This window comes from Suncus etruscus, chromosome 5, assembly GCF_024139225.1.
Source record: "Suncus etruscus isolate mSunEtr1 chromosome 5, mSunEtr1.pri.cur, whole genome shotgun sequence".
Lineage (NCBI taxonomy): Eukaryota > Metazoa > Chordata > Mammalia > Eulipotyphla > Soricidae > Suncus > Suncus etruscus.
Genome location: NC_064852.1, coordinates 55,502,587 through 55,523,601, shown reverse-complemented (window position 1 = coordinate 55,523,601; position 21,015 = coordinate 55,502,587). Strand labels below are relative to the sequence as shown.

General features: G+C 40.1%; 1 protein-coding gene across 2 annotated transcripts in view; it reads left to right on the top strand.

Annotated features, from left to right (window-relative positions):
* MGAT5 (alpha-1,6-mannosylglycoprotein 6-beta-N-acetylglucosaminyltransferase) overlaps positions 1–21,015 on the top strand; it is a 369,147-nt gene that overhangs the window by 52,224 nt on the left and 295,908 nt on the right. The window lies entirely within an intron of this gene.

Below are 21,015 nucleotides of genomic sequence, written 5' to 3'. Positions count from 1 at the left end.
ATTTGCTAAGTATCCCCCCCCCCCCTTTTTTTTCTCTGATGGTCTGAAAAGACTGTAAGTATTTAACAATACTCTCAAGGATACCCTTGACAAATTTACCCTTGGTAAATTTGACCTTCAGCTCAGGAACAGAATATTTGGATTTTACAGGCTGATATGATTAGGTGTCAAGGTTATGTGATCAACTGAATGAAACATTAAGCATCCATAACTCTTGTTTCTTTCATGTATGTGGGTCTTTGAACAAACTTTGTCCCTAATGACATCATAAGAGGAAAAACCACCCTAGTGACTCTCAAGCAGATGAATGTCTGGTGTGGATAAAAAGCATTAATGTTGGAGTTAGAATATCAAGTGATCATGTGACTCTTTATACAAAGCATTTCTCTCTAGCTGTCACCTTGAGATTTTGTCCCTCTGTGAAAAACCAGAAAAACAAGAAGGATCTTCTTCAGATCCTCAAAGGGATTTTGAGTTTCTAAAGGGATGGGATTTTGTTTAAGATGATGTACCAAGCATATTTAATTCAGCCATCCACTGTGTGCCCCCAGCATTTATTGAGAATATGCTTCATTTTAGGATGTGGACAGTCATATTTCAGGGGTATGCTCTGACATTGGGTTTGTGATTGATAGCAAGGGAGTTGTGTGGTTGGTCTGTGTCCCTGACACCCAGTTGGTCTAGCTTATGCTCCAGGCAGGCTGAGCTCATTCTGTCTTTCCTGAATGATGATTGCTTTCTTGGCAGTGTCCATGCCTGCCTCCTGTTCTCAGCTTTGCACTGTGTGGGGCTGACAGCCTTCATGGTACAGGCAGACATGCTGGCATCATGTGGTCCTCTTAAGCTGTGTCTATCTGCCACCAAATATGTTGTTACCTTCCCTCTTCAGTGACTTTTACCTAGCTGCCAACAGTCATCTTGGCTTCTTTGGGAATAACGACCTAAAGAGCAGCTGTCTGTCAGGTTCCTCCAGAGCTGTAGGATCTGGCTCTTGTCAACCTACTGTTGGAGCAGTTCCCAATGCAGTAGATTTGGCTGTCATTGACACTTATGACTCGAAAGCCACATCACTGATGAATCTGTATTATTTAGAATCTTTGAAATCACCTTCAGAATACAAAGCTTGTGGACCCTGACTCATGTACTCATCATGGTCCCTCCATTCAGAACCATGCCCCTGAGAGGAAATAGTTACTGACTCTACATAGAAGATTTTCTAATGAAGATGTCCCCCCCACCCCTGAACCTCCACTCCCATCATATTGCCCAATTATTTCTACTGTTTTGACAAGATAAAGTTGTCTGTGGACAATCCTCTGAGTCACTTAGGTTAGGATGTTGATGAGGAATCAAGTAAAGTGTCAAGGTGAAACTGCGACCACCATAGTGATTTTATCTGATATTACTAATGTTATAAAATGTTTTTCAGGTTAGTAGAGTTGTTAAAGAGTTGTCTGCTCAGCTTAATTTTTTGGTTTTTGAGAGAGAGAGACCTCAATGGGCTTAATGCATGCATTTAATTAGGACGATCAGGGTTTGATTACTGACTGCAAAGTGTGACACCAAAAAATAATACAAAAGAAAACAAACAAAAAGCCCCAAAGCTACCCCTAAAAACACCTACTGACTACAAGCAAAGCAGAGAAATATGTAAAGGCATGAGATGCATTTTCTTAATGTGACTTTGGCAAGACTGTTTATATTCTGAAGGTAGGACTGACCTTATTTCTCTTGATAACACTAGGGCTAGTTTAGAACCTGACACATGATATACAAGGGGAAGATTTCAGGGCCAGAGAGCTAGCTAAAAAGGGGTAGAGCCCTTGTAAGACTTATGCTTGGCTCTGAGTTTGAACCCCAATGCTGCATTTTACTCCTTCATGCCAGCCTCCAGCCCCATACAACAATTTTTCCCCTCAAAAAAAAATGTTTCAGGTTGAAGACTTCCTTCCTTCCTTCCTTCCTTCCTTCCTTCCTTCCTTCCTTCCTTCCTTCCTTCCTTCCTTCCTTCCTTCCTTCCTTCCTTCCTTCCTTCCTTCCTTCCTTCCTTCCTTCCTTCCTTCCTTCCTTCCTTCCCTCCCTCCCTCCCTCCCTCCCTCCCTCCCTCCCTCCCTCCCTCCCTCCCTCCCTTCCTTCCTTCCTTCCTTCCTTCCTTCCTTCCTTCCTTCCTTCCTTCCTTCCTTCCTTCCTTCCTTCCTTCCTCTCTGCCTCCCTTCCTCTCTCCCTCCCTTCCTCTCTCCCTCCCTTCCTCTCTCCCTTCCTCTCTCCCTTCCTTCCTTCCTTCCTTCCTTCCTTCCTTCCTTCCTTCCTTCCTTCCTTCCTTCCTTCCTTCCTTCCTTCCTTCCTTCCTTCCTTCCTCCCTCCCTCCCTCCCTTCTTTCCTTCCTTCCTTCCTTCCTTCCTTCCTTCCTTCCTTCCTTCCTTCCTTCCTTCCTTCCTTCCTTCCTTCCTTCCTTCCTTCCTTCCTTCCTTCCTTCCTTCCTTCCTTCCTTCCTCCCTTCCTCCTTCCTTTCTTTCTTCCTTCCTTCTTTCCTTAGTTTTTTCCATTCTTCTCTCCTTTTCTTTTCCCCTCTCTTTCTCCTTCTTCCCTTTCTCCCAATAGTAAAGATATAGAAATGCTATCATCAGCAGCAAATCCAGATCACAGGATTTAATGCTTAGGCTGTTTTCCTAGTGGCGTCATTGCTGAGTAATCCTGGAAGAGATGTTATAGGCACACAGACTTAGATGACAGTTCTTTGAGGCAATTAAATGAGACGGCCTCCCTGCATGCGCTCAGATTTCTTTTGGAGGACATTTGTCACATTTTAGAAAATGTCAGTGCCTGACCTTGACTATGAGCTGAGCAGCCTCCTCTAATCTGTTGTTTTTCTGGAGGCAAGTGGGAGCTGGCTGTGGAACTAACTCCTTAGGTGTCACAGGGCTGAGAGGAATAGCCATCTCCATTCCACCTTTGCCTGTGGTGCACCTTATGTCTCCACTCCCACTCTTCCTACACCTGCATTAGAGGGAGCAGCTGCCTATTGCTTACACAGTAGGGGTGCACAATAGGTTAGAAACTGATTCTCTCCTGGCACAAGGAAAGGTAGGCTATAGGGTCAAGGATAGGGCTGTGGGCAGTTGTTTACTTGTGCCATATGTGTTGATAATTTTGGAGCCACACTCAGTGGTGCTCAGGGCTGACTCCTGGCTCTGTGCTTAGGATCACTCCTGATGGTGCTCAGGGACTATATGGGATGCTGTGGCTAGAACCCAGGTTGGTCATGTGTAAGGCAAACAGCAGAGCCGTCATCTGCTCATGACATGCCTGTTTTAACTGCCTATAATAAAAATTACACTTCAGTGGGAGAAGTATCTGGCATCTGTTCTCTGGCTTTATTTGTTTTTAAAAAAAGTTTTTTAAACATTTTAAATGCTTCAATTCAAAAAGTCCAGAGACTTAGTAGAATAATCACTGTGTCCTCTTGTCAGATTTTACTGATAAAATCTTCCAGATAGCACTGATGACATCTCATTCATTGTGAAATACATGGCTGCAAGCTTATGTTTAATGACAATAGTTTTCTTCCTGGAATGTTAAACAAATAAATAAACAAATCGAAAAAACCCCAAAACCCAATATCCTTCTGAAATCTGGAACTGCACCCACACAGCAGAGGAGGTTGGAGCTCCCTAAATCTGCCCAAATCAAGTGTTTCCTTTCTTCTTTTGGGAAGAACCAAACAAGTTCTCAGAATGCTGGGGTGGCTTCTGGCAGTTCTCACCCATCATGGCTGGGCAGTTCAGTACTACCTAGAATGTAGGGATTATCCTGCTGCCCTCACAGAAACTAGAAACTTCTTTGGCTGTACCCTATGATTCTTAGGGGACCATGTGGTTCTGGGGATCATCAAATCAGGGTTGGCCACATGCAAGCCAACATGCATGCCTTAATGATCTCTCTGGCTTAATTTTCTTTTTGCTCTTATTAGCTAATTGCCATCTTTGCTTCTTGCTTTTCTCTTCATTCCATATGTTTATGAATCTTCTTGAAATTCTCCTCCAGTGTCAGTGGATGCTCTTGGCAGGGCCAACTCCTAGGCCCTCTTGGAAGTCCTAATGCTTTCCTTATGTTTCTCTCCCCTCACAGAACTCTCCATCATAAAGGATGCCACATTCCACTCACTTCGTGACTTCCCTAACCTTCTCTTTATCCCCAAACTGGTGGTGGTTCTGTCTGGACATCACTTTGGAGCAAAGTGGAGTCCTTTTACTTTGCCTCTTGGGTTTGGTATGATGAATAGGCAGCATCTTTGAGAGCAGCTGATGTTCCTGCATGGTCAAAGAAGGCAAAGGAGCCCCATGTATAGCTGCAGCACTGACAAGGCACCCTTTCTGAGACTGGAGTGTTTCTCTACCCCCCATGTGATGCTGACTGATCAAATCTTTTGCTTTATCATCTGAGAGCTTCATACATGAGCATGATTATCAGTGCTTGCAGCTCCCACCCTGACATATTTACTGTCTCCCTTTAATGATGAGGCAGGAACACTTGGGGAATGGGCTACAGTTGCTATGAAAATTTGACTTAAGATTTGGTGCCTCTGGATGACCCAGAGAAACAGAGCAGGCTAGCAAAACTCTAAACTGCCACAAACTACTATTATTGTTCTAAATTCCCTAGAAAAAATGGAATAGACTACTAAGGGCATATCAAGTACAAGTTTTTTATTTTATTTTATTATCAGATCCAAGGGTATTCTAATTACTAGGCTAGAGAGAAAACTCAAAGGACTTTGTGTATGTTTAGATGCTTGTGCCCTAGGTTTGATCCTTGACCCTAGAGGGTCCCTTAAGTGCAACTAGGGGTGAACCCTAGGCTCTAAGTACTAAGCCTGTGACAGGTTCTGAATACATTGGGTATAGGCCAAAAACAAACAACCATCCAAAAATCCAAGTCAAGGACTGCAGAAAGAGTTATGGGAGTTAAGGCACTTGTCTTGCATGTAGCCAACTTGAATCCAGCTTGAATCCCTGGCATCACATATGATATCCCATATCAGGGAGTGGTCCCTGAGCACAGCACCAGGTGTAACTTCTGAGCACGACTGCATATGCCCCTACCCTCCATTCAAATTGCTATACACGGGCTAGAGTAATAGTGCAGTAGATAGGGTACTCATCTTGCATGTGGCAACCTGGGTTCAATTTTCATCCTATATCCTGATCATTGCCAGGACTAGTTCTTGCATGCAGAGCTGTGAGCTAAGCCCGGTTATTGCTAATGTGACCCAAACACCAAAAAATAAATAAATAAATAAATAAATAAATAAAATAAAAATCTCTCCACATTTCTGAAGTACTTATCATCAGTTTTCATCTGTTTTATAACTTACTCCTTCACAAACCAGAGACATGTGCTGGAGATAAGAACTGCTCTTGGACTCCCCTTTTCCACAAACTCACCAATGAACTTCGAGGTCTTAGGTCTGTGAGGAACTGGCTGTCTTTTCTTGTTCCTGTTTTATGTGTTGCGTATTAACCTGGTAGTATTGCCAGTCATTGCTCTTAGTGAGGAAATGTTTAGTTGAGAATCTAGTCTTAGCCTGACCCTCTCCCCTGAGTGCTTATTCTTTCAGAAATCCTTCTGGAAAGAAGGAGCTTACTGGTGATTTTTATATATACACACCTTAACCACCTTGACCAGATGTTTGACCAGCTGAGCTGATTTTGGTGGGAGAGGCTGGCAGGCATCGGAGCAGAAGTCTCATACATGCTGGCCATGTGCTTTCTACCTGTGATGGGTACTTGAAAGGCAAATGTCCTACCTTAGTGATGCTTTGTAACAGATGGGTTTATGTGTTTGTCATTTTGCACCTAATATGCTTTATTAACTGTTTTTCTTAACTCATTTTGGGGGCCCTCATAGTGGTGTTTGGGGACTATCTAGAATCAGTGCTTAGGTTTTATTACTGGTAGTGATAGGGATTGAACCAGGATCTCCAGAATGCAAAGCATGTGTACTAACCTATCGAGCTATCTCCCTACTTGTTGAGTTTTATGATGATGAATAGCTTGGTGGTACTGGGAAATATCCAATTGTAAGAAGTCAGTGGATCCTGAGCTGTTGCAACCATCATCCTGTAGTAGCATTCAGCTTAGCAGCCTTTTCCCCTTGAAAGAGTGCTGGACATAGGAGACAGCCTGAGAAGAGTTTTGGACCGAGGTTGGCAGTGGTCAGCCTGGCAGTAGTTAGTGTTATTTTTCTCTTTCACCTAGCCACTATAAGCTTAGAAATGTGATTTCACAGAGCATGGGGTTCAACTGAGTGCTCAGTGATAGGCAAGGGACAGGAGTCTCTGGGTAGCAAGCATTGTGCACAATCCTCTTTTTTCTGCTCCTTTGATCCACTGTATCAGGATCTCCTTTGCTATTACAAATGAGCTCTTTCATCCCTCTTTTATTCAGTGCCTCCACATGGCTGTGGTCAGGCACTATATCTTTATGTGCCAGGGTAAGAAAGAATGGAAAGAAAAGAGAGGGGAAGTTGCCTATGAATTAATGGGCAGTGATGACACAGGCAGCTCTCTCCACCTCAGCAGATACTGACTCTGAGAGTAGATGGGCTCTGTGCCAGAGGCTGCATTTGGATGCTTGTATTTTTTTTTTTAAGTCCAGGTATCTGTGAATAGCAAATAATGCTTAGTCTTTAAAAAGTAAATAGCACTTAAGCTGAAGGAAACTGCAGGGGCCTGGGTAGCCAGTAGTCTCTGTTAAAAGGTAAAAGAGGCAATGTAACTTGATAAAAAGCTGAAGTTGCTCTGATATCTTTATAAGGGGTCTTTTTCTTTTCCCGAAGCAGTAAGAAAAAAATGGAGAAGTCCGTAGAGCACATGCCTTACTTGTTCAAGCTTCTGAGTTTAATCCTAGCAGCAGACTCAGTGAGCTGAATGCATGTTTTGCATTCAGAAATTCTATGTTTCACCCCAACACTGTGTGGTCTCTTGAGCACTTCCAGATGTAAACCCTGAGCCCAGAACTTGCAGTAGCCTCTGAGCACCTGCAGTTGTGACCCCTGTCTCCTGAAAAGGGGGAAGAGAATCCAGAATTGAATATAAGAGGCAAGATTATATGAGCAACAGAATTGTATGTGGTGTGGACAGGAAGGGTGGAGCCATTCAGGAGAACTGAATGAGGCACTTTGAATGGAGAAACTCTTCCTGATAATTAGGGATGTATGATTAAATATACTGAGGTGCTGAACAAAACTGTGGAAGCTCAGAACTTTTCAGTTGTGGACACATTTTCCAGCATGTGCCTTTCTAGAAGGTAGGCAGAAAGGAGGTAAGAGACCCTAATTTCTTCTCGTTGTGTCTGCTCAGGTTTGGGTGTTTCCCACTGCCAGTCTTTCACAGGAACCTATGAGCAAGGGAGTTGACTTTGAAGTACTGCAAATAGATCAAAGTTTGTAGGTTTGTAGATGAGAATTAAAATAATTAGGTCATTTAAATAATTAAAAATGATTGCCAAAAAAAGTGATTGCAATGGAAAGTGGAATAGCTTGTGGGTTGATTTTAGCAATTTTCAGTTACCAGAGAAAGGAAATATTAGGAACAGAAAACTTTAATTTTGTCCCCACCATATTGAACTTTCTCCCCTATGCTTCTATCTTACCTAACATTTTGTTTTTCAAATCATAATTTTTTCATGTTTTGTACATGGGTGATGATTTCTGCGGGTACTTGGCTTTCCAATAATAACTAACTTGTGCTCACTCTTTGCCAGGAAAGCCATATTTTTTGTTTCTTTGTATTCACTTATTGAATCATCATAGCTACTCTTTGAGACAGGTGTTCCAACTTCCCTATTTACATACTTTATTTTTGCAGATTTGTCTTCTTGTTAAAATTGATTTGCAATGTCAAAATCAACAGGGGCCATGTGTTTGGAGGTGTTTTCAGACAGACCCATTGAGGAGGAAAATTGGATTTGCCTAAGACACATGCGCCTCCCCACCCCCTTTCCCCCATTGAGTCTATCTTAGAGGATGTCCTGCCTTTCTGTTTCAGGTTGCCTGCTATAGACCAGGGCTTCTTTAGCTTTATCTCATGAGGTTTTCATTTTCACCAGATTGCAATGCAGGCAAGCACTGCCAGAGACACCTCATATCCATTACGCACACTTGATTGTGAGTTAATTTTAGTGTTTACACATACACACATTAATTGCTTCCAGATATTTTAATGACATTCCACATTCAATGACATGACTCTATATGAAATCATAATCCACAGTAGAAGCAGGACTATAAGTATTAGGGATAAGTAGTGCCACTTTTTTTTGAAGGAGGATTGTGTTTTACGTTGTATTCAATGGTCCAACTCTATGCTCAGGGTCCAATGGGTAATGCTGAGTATATGGTGGCAGGGTGGGGATAATGGTAACCCTTAGCCTTATTTTACTCGGGATTTTGCAGTATATTTGAGATATGACTTTATATTGATCAACTGACATCGATATGACAAGAGGAAACAGTAACCTAAGTATTGATTTCCCAAAAGGGCAATGGTTTACTATTTGCTAACTTAACACTCACAAACTTTAGAAAACACAACTGCCATGAGTAAGGAGATGAATAATAGCCTGTATTATTACCTCCAATTCATGGATAGAGACAGAAGCATAAAGAAATGAAAAAAGTTGTCAAATTTTACCTCATTGGACCTCAACATCTTTTTCTCTTCAAGGCTGTGCTTTACTTATTTCTATTTTTAACTCTTTTCTGCATGTGTGAATCTGCTGTTGATACCACTAGATCCATATCTAGTGTTATTTTCATGAAACAACAACAACAACAACAAAACATCAACAGAAAAATTTGCCCTGCAGGGCCCTAGGGATAATTCAGTGGCAAGGTACCTGCCACAAGTTCATTTTCTGGCACTGCCCTACTTGAGCCACATACGGCCTTGACAACACTGTCACTGGGGATCTCTTACACCATAGTAAAGTGTATGATCTCTGGCATGCCATGACCAACAGTAGTAAAAGAGAAAAAAAATGAAGGGAAGGGCCCAATTGTTGATGAATGGATAAAGATGTGTGTACACACACACACACACACACACACACACACTCTGAAATACTATGCAGAATAGATGAGATCTTGTGGTTTACTGCAAGATAATAGGATGGCTGAATAGATGGCTGAAGACCATCTTATTAAGCAAAGTTAGTTAGATGGAGAACAAAGATGTATCAGCTGATCTCATCATGTGATATACAGACATGCAAAGTGAGGAAACAATGTCAAACTATGACAGACCCTGGCTTTGGTTTATAAAACTCAGGTTCCCAAGCAGTGGTGGAAGTGAAGGGGAGATGAGGAAGTGGACTAGAAGTGATTTAAAGCAGTGGTGAAGAGTGTTGGACACTTTGGGGGAGGTGGAATGTGGTAACTGTGTAAAAAAAATGAAAACAAAACTCTGACTTGCAGTAACTATAGTTCCTAAACTACAGTAAGAAGAAAAATATTTTAAAAGTGAATAAAGATAATATAAAATGAATTTTTGGAGGGAAAGTTCAAAAGAAAACCTCATAAAAATAAACCCTCCTAGCTAGAAGTTCCCTCCAGCTGGGAATCTTGAATTGTGTAATTCTACTATCTGACTCTTATATAAAGCCTCCTTGTATTTCATATGAGCTCATGTGAATTTGTTTACATGATGCCAATGTGAGGTTCATTTCAAAGTATAAAGCAGCAGGTCAGGAGATGGTGGTTGGTCAGAGGCACAGGAAGAACGAGAGAGAACAGTCTATACATGCTTCCTGACTTTGAGTTCAGGATTCTCCATGCCCATCTGGGCTGGCTCTCCATGTGACCCTGGGGACTGCATGCCTGCCCTGCAGCTGCATTTCTGATTTTCTGCTCCCATTTTGTGTTGACCTAGAGAAACCACAAAATGTTGGAATTATTCATAAAACAAACTATTACAGGGAGGGACTAATTTTTTTAAATTTCTTTTTCTTTTCTGTCTGTGCAAAGGATCAAATCCAAGCCCTCACAGGAAGCCACATTCCTGGTCAAAATGTATAGCCTTTAAATTGTCCATGTATCATCATGTTTACAATAAATATTTAATGGGGTTGAGTGAGTATTTTGAAAATATGTCAAAAGAATTATTTTCTTGGGGCCAAAGCAATAGCACAGCGGGTAGGGCATTTGTCTTGCATGTAGCTGAAATGGGTTCGATCCCTGGTGTTTCATATGGTCCCCTGAGCGTGCTGAGATTGATTTCTGAGTACAGAGCCAGGAGTAACCCCTAAGTGCAGTAGAGTGTGATTCCCCACCTCCAATAAAAACAATTAAAAAGAATTATCTTCTTGTTTTTCTTCCTTTGGAAATATGTAAAACATAAGTGAACAAGGGATAAGTCATCTGATAGGGCTGCTGGCCTCTCAAATGTATTCTCTCACCCAAACACTGTTCCTGCCTTTTTTCTTTTTCAAGTTCCTTTTGTTCATTTAAAATTAAATTTAGGAGCCAGAGCAGTGGCACAAGTGGTAAGGCGTCTGCCATGCCCCCGCTAGCCTAGGACGGACTTTGGTTGGATCCCCTGATGTCCCATATGGTTCCCCAAGCCAGGAGTGAATTCTGAGTGCACAGCCATGAGTAACCCCTGAGCATCACTGGTTTGCACCCCCCCCCAAACTAAAACAAACAAAAACATTTAAAAAAATTAAATTAAATTTATTTACATTTATATGATTAAGAATTTAAGGGGTTCAATAAAAAGAAAATCACTCCCTTAACAAGATTCCTATGTATTGTGAGATGTTCTTACATTCATTCGCCTGTTGATGTTCCTCCCCCAGAGATGGCTCACATGGGTGGGGGAGTGGCATGTGGGTAGAGTTTTGGAAAACAAGGAAAGAGTATTCTACCACACATATGATGGCCTTCTGTACAAATAGTATTCTGGCTCCAACATCCACTGGGATTAAAAAGCTCTGTTTACCAGATTTTATGTCTGATATGTGTTTATATTATGCGTTCATATTATGACTCCTGAAGGTTTTTGTTTTTGTTATTTTTGGTTTTTGGTTGTGCTGTAGTCATTTCCATAGTAGGGAGGTGGAATGGTGGTTCTCTCCAGATGTGGCTCTGAGTGAATGCCCATCTTTGGAGACCAAAATAAATGAAATTGATAGCAGCTGGTCTGCTTTGCTTGTTTGTTTGTTATTGTTATCATGGTTTGAACCAAATCAACGATAAAAATACTGTCTAGAAGAAACCTTATTTGCTTGTGAAAGTTCCTAATAATTGCACCTCTCAAAAATTATAAATCCATTTTGGCCTAAATACAGTTAAATTTAGCACACTTTACCCAGGCCTTCTTTAAAAAGCTCCCTCACCCACCTTTTCTTTTTATTTTACTTGGAAGCTAATTTGGAGAAATCCCTATGATACTGAGGATCTTGAATCATGTGGTGTGAATAGATGCTAATTTGAGATTAGGAGGCCAGAGTGAGATTAAGTTCCTCAGTTTAGAGTAATTAGATTTGTTTTATGATCACTTAATTCATCCAAGTTTTATGGTACAGCTTTTTCTTATGCTCAGAGTTTTGTAGTCAATAGTGCTATTGCATTTTAAGACTAAGAAACAAAACTTATGTTGCTTCAGTTCTGAAATTCTCTAAGATAATTTGGAATTTTTATGTGTGCTTAAAATTTAAGACAGTGAAAGAGTGAGAATTCACAAGTGTCATGTTACTTGGTAAGTTCATATTTTGAAAAAAAAAAGAATTTTAGAAGTAATTTTAAAATAGACATTCTTTTTTCCAGTGACATTATTTTTTTTTACCATTAGTTCTTTTCCTATCACATCATGATTTACAAAGATATATGTAATTTAAAATCATATTATGAGAATAATACTGAGACATAATAGAAATGGTGACTGCAGGGTCAGGGAGAACCATAGAGGTAGGTTGGGATGGGGGAACAGGAGAGTATGTGGGAAAATTGGTGATTAGGAAATAAATGCTGGTGAAGGGATGGATTTCTTGGAACATTATATAACTAAACTGAAACTCAACTATCAACAACTTTTTTAACTATATTGTATGATGGCTTAATAAAGAAAAACTACTCAAAAAAGAAAAATAAAGTGCCCAAAGTTATACACAATTGAGTTTTAACTTACAGTGTTCCATCACCAATCTCATCACCAATGCCAACTTTCTTCCTCCGGGGTTTCCAGTTTACCCACCTACCTACCCACCTACAAAACACTCAGCCTGGCATCTTGACAGGGACTTATTTTTATACTTAAATTTTTGCTTTTTATTTAAAGCATTGTGATTTACAGAGTTATTCATTGTTAACTGATAAACTTACAACAGCAGGAATCCCAACACCAGTGTCAAACTCCCTCCATCAATGTTCCCAAAGTCCATCCCATGCAATCCCATCATATACCACCACTCTGCCGAGCTTGCCATCATAACAGGCACCTTTTTAAATTTGGTTGGTAAAGTTTGAGTCTCATGATTCCAGTATTGTTGACTCCATGGTTTGGATATTTTGTTTTGTCCTTTCCTATCACCACTAATTCTTTCGACTCACCTTGACTCCTGTCTTCCATTATTTCACATGTCTTTCTCCTTCTTCACTCTTTTACTTATATTCTCCTCACTATGTTTTGAGGTCAAGAACTTTCTTGACAGCCCCTATTAAACCATTGCATTCACTCATATAGTTATTCTAAATACCATATATAAGTGATACCATTCTCTATCCTTCTGGCTTACTTCATTTCACATATCTTCCAGTTTATTGATGTTATGCAGCAAACTGCATACTTGCATTGCATGTTTTGTTCGCTATATTATAAATGTACATATGCTTATATACACAATATGCATATATAGATATGCACACACATACAACATCTTCATGATCCACTCATCTATTGTTTGACATCTAGGTTGAATACAACTTTTAGCTCTTGTACTGAGTGCTACAAGTGATATGCATATGTCCTTTTGAAAGACTGTTTTTCTATTCTGGGGATAGATACCCAAAATTGGAATTTCTGGGTCATATAGCAGCTTGATTCTGGGTTTGATGAGAATCCTCCATCTTGTTTCCATAGGGGTTAAGTTTGTAAGAGAAACATATGTTTTTAGATTTTCAGACTAAATAACAGGTCAAAAATTTAGTGATCTTGATATTTGCTGCACATTATTTTATCATATGAAAAGAAGGGGTATTAAATGTCTTGGGTGTTACCCATGTCAGATTTGCTACTTTTAGCATGGTTGAGAACTTTAGAAAAAAATGAGAAAAGGTGAATGTAAGCAAGTCTAAGTAAAAAAGTCTTTTCTGTTAATCTGATTTCTGTCCAAGGGTAATTGTGGCTCTTTTACATGCTATAGAAGAACAGATGTTCTGGTTTATTGTAATCTTTGTAAGAGTAGAGACATTGTTCTCTCTGCTGTACTGTTTGAACACTTTTTATTGAGTGATGTCTCAAGAACAGTGCACACATTAATGAGGAATTGTCACAGCCAAATCCACCTTTGTGACCATAGTCAGCTCAAGAAATAAAATATGAGCTACATGGGACCCAAAAGCTTCCTTGTACCACTTCACAGTCTCCATCCTCCATCCTTGTCTTGAATATAAACACTGACCTAATATCTCATCTTGTTATTCTGTTTTTATTGACTTTAGATATTATGTACATGAAATTAATTTATAGTAAATAAAGGAAAGACTCATACTTTAAAACCCTTTTCTCTGGTTTAGTTTTGATTGGGAACATTCGTAGTCTCCACCAAATAAGCAACTTTAAGTAGTAGAATTGTAAACATCGCCCATCTGTTCTGCTTATGACCTCAGTGGAAGAGACATTTAGTCTTCAAGACACATGTAATATACTTATTCTCTCAAGACCACAAGCCACCTAATTATGATATGATTTATAGGCTGGAGACGTTTATTTCGAAAGCAGGTAATTAATTATATAAGAATGAAACTGGAGTTTGTATATCTACTGAAGCAATCGAGTTTATTGGAAAGTAAAGTAACTTTTATAGGCTTAAAGGGTGGTCAATACTTTCTAATACTTATAGAAACTGATAATTGAATTCAGGCTGAAAATGATTGCAGTTCACTTTTATCACACTATGTACTATATTCAGAATACCATTTCCCAAGTTGAAGAAGTGTGTGGTCTGTAGTGAATGAACAGATGGGATGTTTAAATAGGTGAAGTTTGGGTCATGAAAATATGAAATCACCCTTTACAATATAGGGAAATACTGTATTCAGTTTGCAGGCCCTCGGGAATGCTGGACTTCTTAATTAACTTGAAGCTGCCATTTATGAAACAATAGACTTTTCTTCAACCTGCCTCCTATGGGAGAACACAGACTCTCTAGATCTGTTTGAGACTGGCTCATTCATGGAAAGTCACATGGGGAGCCTGCTATGGCTCTTACTAACATGCTTCGAGGCAGTGGACCACTTGGGACTGACTAGAAGGCATATGGCACTTCGTTTTCTGTTGGTTTGTGCATAGATGAAAAGGAATAGATTGAGCAATATTATTAAATCAAATATGTTGTTATTAAATCAGAGGTCTCCAGGAAGCTCTTTTTTTGCTCACTAAATTTTTTTTTGTTTTATTATCGTGTATCTTCTACAGTGCTCAAAGGCTACCCCAGGTTAGTATTCAGGGGTCTCTACTGGACTTATTTGAAAGATCACGTGGAACAGAACCTGGGGACTGAATCTGGACCTCCTGCATGTAAAGCTTGTGCACTAGCCCTTTGAATCCTCTCCTCAGTCTCACTAAATATTTGTGTCTGTGAAGGCTCTTCTCTTCTCCCTGTTCAGTAATTGCCAACTATCTTCTCTAAATCAAGCAGGAAAGAATCTTGCATGTCTTATTCTTTGAAATTTATTTGCATCTACTTGACAAATCTGCCAGGTTTTGTTTTATTGTGTTTCGGTTCCTTTATTTTTTTTTTTCGTTTTCCAGTCTCTAAGGTCACAATTATAAATAAAATCCAGTTTACATTGGGGCAAAGAAATAGTACAACTGACAGGGTACTTGCCTTGCATGTGGTCCACCTGGGTTTGATCCCCATATGGTTCTCTGAGCCTGTCAGAGGTGATTCAGAGTGAGGGCAGAGCCAGGAATAAGACCAAAGCAATAACCACATGCCCTCCCCCAAATGTATATTATATCTGAGAAGGTTTGTCAAATCATGTCATTCCCAGTCTGTAGGCCCTTCAGAATAACTACAGCTACACAGGGAGGCTGTGGTACTTGAGATTCCACTCCAAGCTCACCTTTGCACACCTGCCTCTATTTCCTATTTTAATAATGACACATGAGGTATCTTTGAACATGACTACTCTTAATGCCTCCATGGTGTCCACAGACTCTTTTCCCTGTCAGGAAAGCCCCCCTTTTACCATTTCCCTTTCCTCCTTTTAGCCTGTGTCCTATGTTTTCATTTTCATCAGAGCAACCATCCTTTGTCTTCCTGGATATAGTGAGTAAGTGGTATTCCTTTGGTATTCTTGTGATATGGATTCATTTTTGGGGGTGCACACCCGGTGACTCTCAGGGGTTACTCCTGGCTGTGTGCTCAGAAATCGCTTCTGGCTTGGGGGACCATATGGGATGCTGGAGCTTTAACCAAGGTCTGTCCTGGGTCAACTGTGTGCCTGCAAGGCAAAAGTCCTACCACTGCTCTATCGCTCCTGCCCCTTGTGATATGGATTCTGTGTTAAGGTTTATGTCACAAACATGTGTGCCTCCATATTTCTGTGGAGTGTACTGCATATAGTAGATGCTCAACAAATTCTTGGTGCATCAACAGTTGGTGGATCTAACTTTTGTATATTTATAACATAATTTACAGCTCATATAAGACAGATGGGTTGTGGGTAGCCAACAAAAAAAACCACATGTGTATGTCCTATTATGTATCTGAGCCAGATCACATGATTTAATGGTCCCTATACAAACTTGTGCATCAGGTATTTTTTATCGTTGGCTTAAAGAGAGGGATTAAACCTACTTAGCATCTCATACTTAATGTCTGACAAAAGTGTTCAATAATGTTAGCAAGGAAGGTGGACACGACTAGATGACCTTTGAGGAAAGTATTTCAGAGGCAAGAAAGAGTTTTGCTGGCACTGCAGTTGTTTGTATTAAGTCTTGGGTGTATGAGCACACTTACCCTTTTGTGGTCAGATCCAAAAGAGTCCTAGAAGGCTGAGCATTAACATTTCTGGGTCTCTATTCCTCCATGTTCTCACCCTCTTAATTTTCAGATGGGAACACTTCTTGGATGAGAAGCTGTTGATGAAAATGTTCATCTTAGAAAATATCTGGCGCTGATGTTGATTACTTTGTTGATTGCCTGCAGGAAAACATAAGTGGAAAAAAAGCTTAAAAAGTAGATTATGTTGGGGCTGGGAAGGTTGTGCTAGAGGTAAGGTGTCTGCCTTGCAAGCGCTAGCGTAGGGCGGACCGCGGTTCGATCCCTTGGTGTCCCATATGGTCCCCCCAAGCCAGGAGCGATTTATGAGCTCACAGCCAGGAGTAACCTCTGAGTGTCAAAACGGGTGTGGCCCCAAAAAAAAAACCAAAAAAAAAAAAGTAGATTATGTCAAGGCAGTATTCTTTACCCACCTTTAAGGGAGCTGTTACTTTTACACAAAGACAGTACTACCCAATAAATGCCCTCTGTTACCTGTTTGGCTTCATTTCTGTAATAGTGTGGGAATGCATGTGTGCAGGGATTCCAGGATTATTGGAATCAGATAGATGATTTTATTTTCTTGCCCTTAAAAAAAAATAAAGAAGTGTGATTGATCTTGTCCACATTTAAGTTTTGTTTTGTTGCAGCAGGTTTAGATTTTCTGCAATCACATATTAGCTAGGGAGTGGCAGAAGGGATTGAAATGAAGATCTAAAAATAAGAGAAAGAAATTAAGAACTTAGGAAGAAAAAAATGATGGTAGGAAAGCTGAGATGTGACTTTTTATTTCCTGTGTTCTTCTAAGCTGGCCTCTGCCCACAGTTTGCACACAGTTCCACTCACAGTGCTCCTTCATTAGAAGGGATTTATGGGGTAGGTGACTATGGTGTCCCAGGAGTCTATGATGTCAGCAGACCTTCCTTGATGAGTTTGAGGACTGCTGTACTGTGAAGAGGCATGTCGCTGGCTCAGGGCCTATTGCTCATAAAATAGCTCCCTGTTCCCAACCCTAGGACTGAAATGAGGGAGGACAGTGAACTGCAAACACCGCAACCCCTAGCTTCATATTTCCCCAAGTGGGAGAGAACAGTCAGTGAGAACTGACTAGGGAAGGGCCAATCAGATCTGGTGATGTACAATGATTGTTGACGTTGTTGCTTGGTCTTTATAGAACATTCTATTCCAGGCAGGGGACAAGGGAAATGGGCTCATTCTTGTGGGTTATAAAGAGATTGTGTATTTTCAGAAGTCTTAGAATAAGGACATCCATACAGGAATGTCAGTTCTCTGGGGAGTTTTATACAATATATAGAGCCTGTCAGCCTCTGTCCTGATATAGCAGTGTCACCCGTGAAGTACTTGCCCTTTCTGAGGCCTGGAGTTAAAAGGTCGTTGATTTCTCCTTGGTGTCCACACACACATGCGCAAACCTAAATTCAGCTGTCAACCAAGCCTCTGACTGTGAGTCCTGCAGGCTTGTAAGTGCTGTAAGGGCAGGCAAGGCTGGCTCTGCCACATTGATTACCAAGTCCTAAGTGCACAGAACTCTGCTCAGCATGTAATAAATGTTCACAATGTTCACTGAAGGCGTGTGTGCAATGAAGCACCATCAGATGTCCTCCTTGCATCATTTCTATTTGAAAAATAGCATCATTTCTAGTTGAAAACTTGCTACCATGACTGCTGAAAGCTTTTATCATAGTGCTCATTGCCCTGAAAACTGCAACACCAACCCAATAAAAGTGACAACTATTTAACAGCATAGAGTTTAAATAAAAGGGGATAGAGAGAGGGAATTGATGTCAACCCAGAGACTCTGCCTACGGAGAGGGAAAGAATAATGAAAAGGAGCAATTTTGAATCTCTATTTACTGCAGTGAGATTTGTCACTTTAACTTATATCTCGTACCATCCAGCTGTTAATTGGTGTTTTTGTTGAAGATGACTTCCAGTGAAATAGTTCATCTCTCCCTGTGTTATCAGTGGTCTCCAAATTAATTTCACTGAGCTGTGATTAAAGCTGGACAGTTCTATCATCAGAAAGTACACATTCTTACGGAGATAAGCCCATGCCCTTTCTGATGCTGGAGAATAGGAGCAAATAGGAATGAAGAAGGAACAGCCAAGGTTTTCCTTGAGACTTGATGCTGAAAGGTAGATCGAGAGCTAGTGTTGAATCCTGACACCTCTCTGCTACTTTGGCACATTCATTATTTTGTCTCATTTACTCATCTAGAAAGGGAAATAATGACAGAGTGAGTTATGAATATGAGGAGCGAGAGTGCACATGGAAAGTCAAAGTCTTAGAACCCCATCAAGCTAGCAATTACTCTTAAGTATATCCAAGAATATTATGATTGAAAGGAGGAAAGGAATTGTCATTCACTGTGGGTTTAGATTCCAAGAGGTTAAAATTGTATTCCTTAGAACTATCTGTTGAACCATTCGAGAGTTTGAGTCAGAGTTAGTTGTGTTTTTGTGTGTGTGCACACACATGTGTGTACATGCAGGGGTGTCTTGATATACAGAAGGATACACCCTGAATTGAATACCAATGTGTTTATGTCATTAAGACGCATTATTGAAAACACATTGTTATTCAATTCTGATCCTTAATGTCAGAATTTGTATAGTCTCTGGAGGTTACAGGTATGATTCTCACTTCAGACTCTAGGTTGGTAAACAGCTAAGATTTAGGCCAGACTAACTACAAATACTTGGACTTCCCATGATCTCATCACATTTAATAGTTCAGTCGATTGAGTCACGTAAGTCAACATTGTTACAGTGTTCTGCTTGTAAACTGCAAATACATTTAAGAAAACCATAGAAATCACCTGCATCTATCAGGACCTTTCAAATGAAGTGACAGATCTGCAGATTAAAGAGGGTCACATGTGTTGAATTTCTATAACCTTTCTGTGGGGTCAGGAGGAGCCTCCTCCCTGACTTGTTACCACATTCACCAACCTAGAAATACTGTCAAACTTGCTGTTCAGGACTTTTTTATGCACGTCATTTCCTGGGTCTGATTGATTGAATCATTACCATGTAGAGTAATTTATTCTCTAGTTCCATTTTCATGCCAAGATTATATGGGCTCAGAGCTGCCATTCTGTAGTTTTTTTTGGGTTATCAGCTTCCAATCAGTGTCATCCTATCTTGTCGCATAAAGGCAATCTAACATGATTCACAGAGCTATCGAAGGACAAATAATCCTCAGAAAAGTCCAAGGATGTAGAAACCACGCCCTCTTCAGAAACAAGGGACAAAAACACATCAGGTTATTTTTTTTAATTTAGTAAAGGTTTATATTGAGGTAGCTAGAAATATGATACAAGAATTCCAGTGCTTCTAGGGATGGTGTTTTTAATCCATTGTCAGGATGGGTTTATGATTAGGCATGTATGACATGGTATTAACCTTGATAGCTCTAGCTCTCCTTTCTTTCGAGCAACTTTATTTAGCCTCACTGATTAAGCTGTCTTTTAGGATTTTATAGTGACCTATTAACTAAATCATAAAAATAGTATTTCTGAATCTGAGTCTTTTAAGAAATGTGACTTTCAAAAAATTTTCTAATTCTGTGATGCTTTAAAAACAGTGACTTGCCCACTTTATTTCTAGTATTTGGAGGTAACTCACTAAGTGAGTGTAACCCCAGATGGACGTAGGGTGTTCGTTGGCTTTTGGCTGAACAATTTTTCTGCATTTCGTGTCCATTCTTATTGCTTATTTTAAATTTATTTACTTAGCTTTTTTCATTTCCCAAGCAGTGCTCAAGAGCCTGGGTATCACTCCTGTATGGTTTAGTGCTTGGGCCTAACAGTATGGTGATACTTGTGTCTAGTGATAGTGAGGATCACAGGTTCACACTTGGTCATGCTTGGTCGTCGTGAGGTGCTGTATCTCAAATTCTGGACCTCACATATGCAATGCATCTGCTCTAACATCCAGTGTTCTTGACCCCTGAAGACTGAAATTTGGAGGATTACAGCAAAATACAGCTAGTAGTGCATTTGCCTTACAATGCAAATGAGGTTTACTCTGGCTTAATCCCCAGCACCCTATATTTTTTTCCTAAGTCTTACCAAATATGATCCCTGAGCACAGAGCCAGGAGTAAACCCTGGATATGTCCTAAAAACAAATAAAAATAATAAAGACATGAGATTTGGTGATCCACAGTTTGTGACAATCCATTATGTGCACTTTTCCTTATTATTCTCAGTAGTTATTGGTGAATATTTATTTTGATTCATATAGAAAGTCTATCCCTTTGATTTTTTGTTTTCCTTTGGCTATTCAAATCTGTTTAGTTACTTGAGTAGCCTAGTGAAATTATTCCCAGCAATTAAAGGCTGAGTGTTTCCTCCTTTCCTTAACCTTTGCTCCTGTCCTCCACCCCCATGCCAAAGGGTTTGTGACTAGCTGAATTAAATGCAAACTGGGTGCCATGTTTATTGAATACCCTTGGTTTCCAAATCCTTTTGGGGGTGGGGTGGGGATCACACTCAGCTGTGCTCAGATCATACTCCTGATTCTTTGCTCGTGGATCGGTCCTGGCAGGTCTTTAGAAATCTTATGTGCTGCTGGGAATTGAACACAGGCAAGCACTTTACCTGCTATACCATCTTTCTGGCCCAAATATATATATTGAAATGATTAAAACAAATATACATATATATTTGTTTTAATCATTTAAATATACATATATATATAAAACGTACATATATATGTATATATAAACA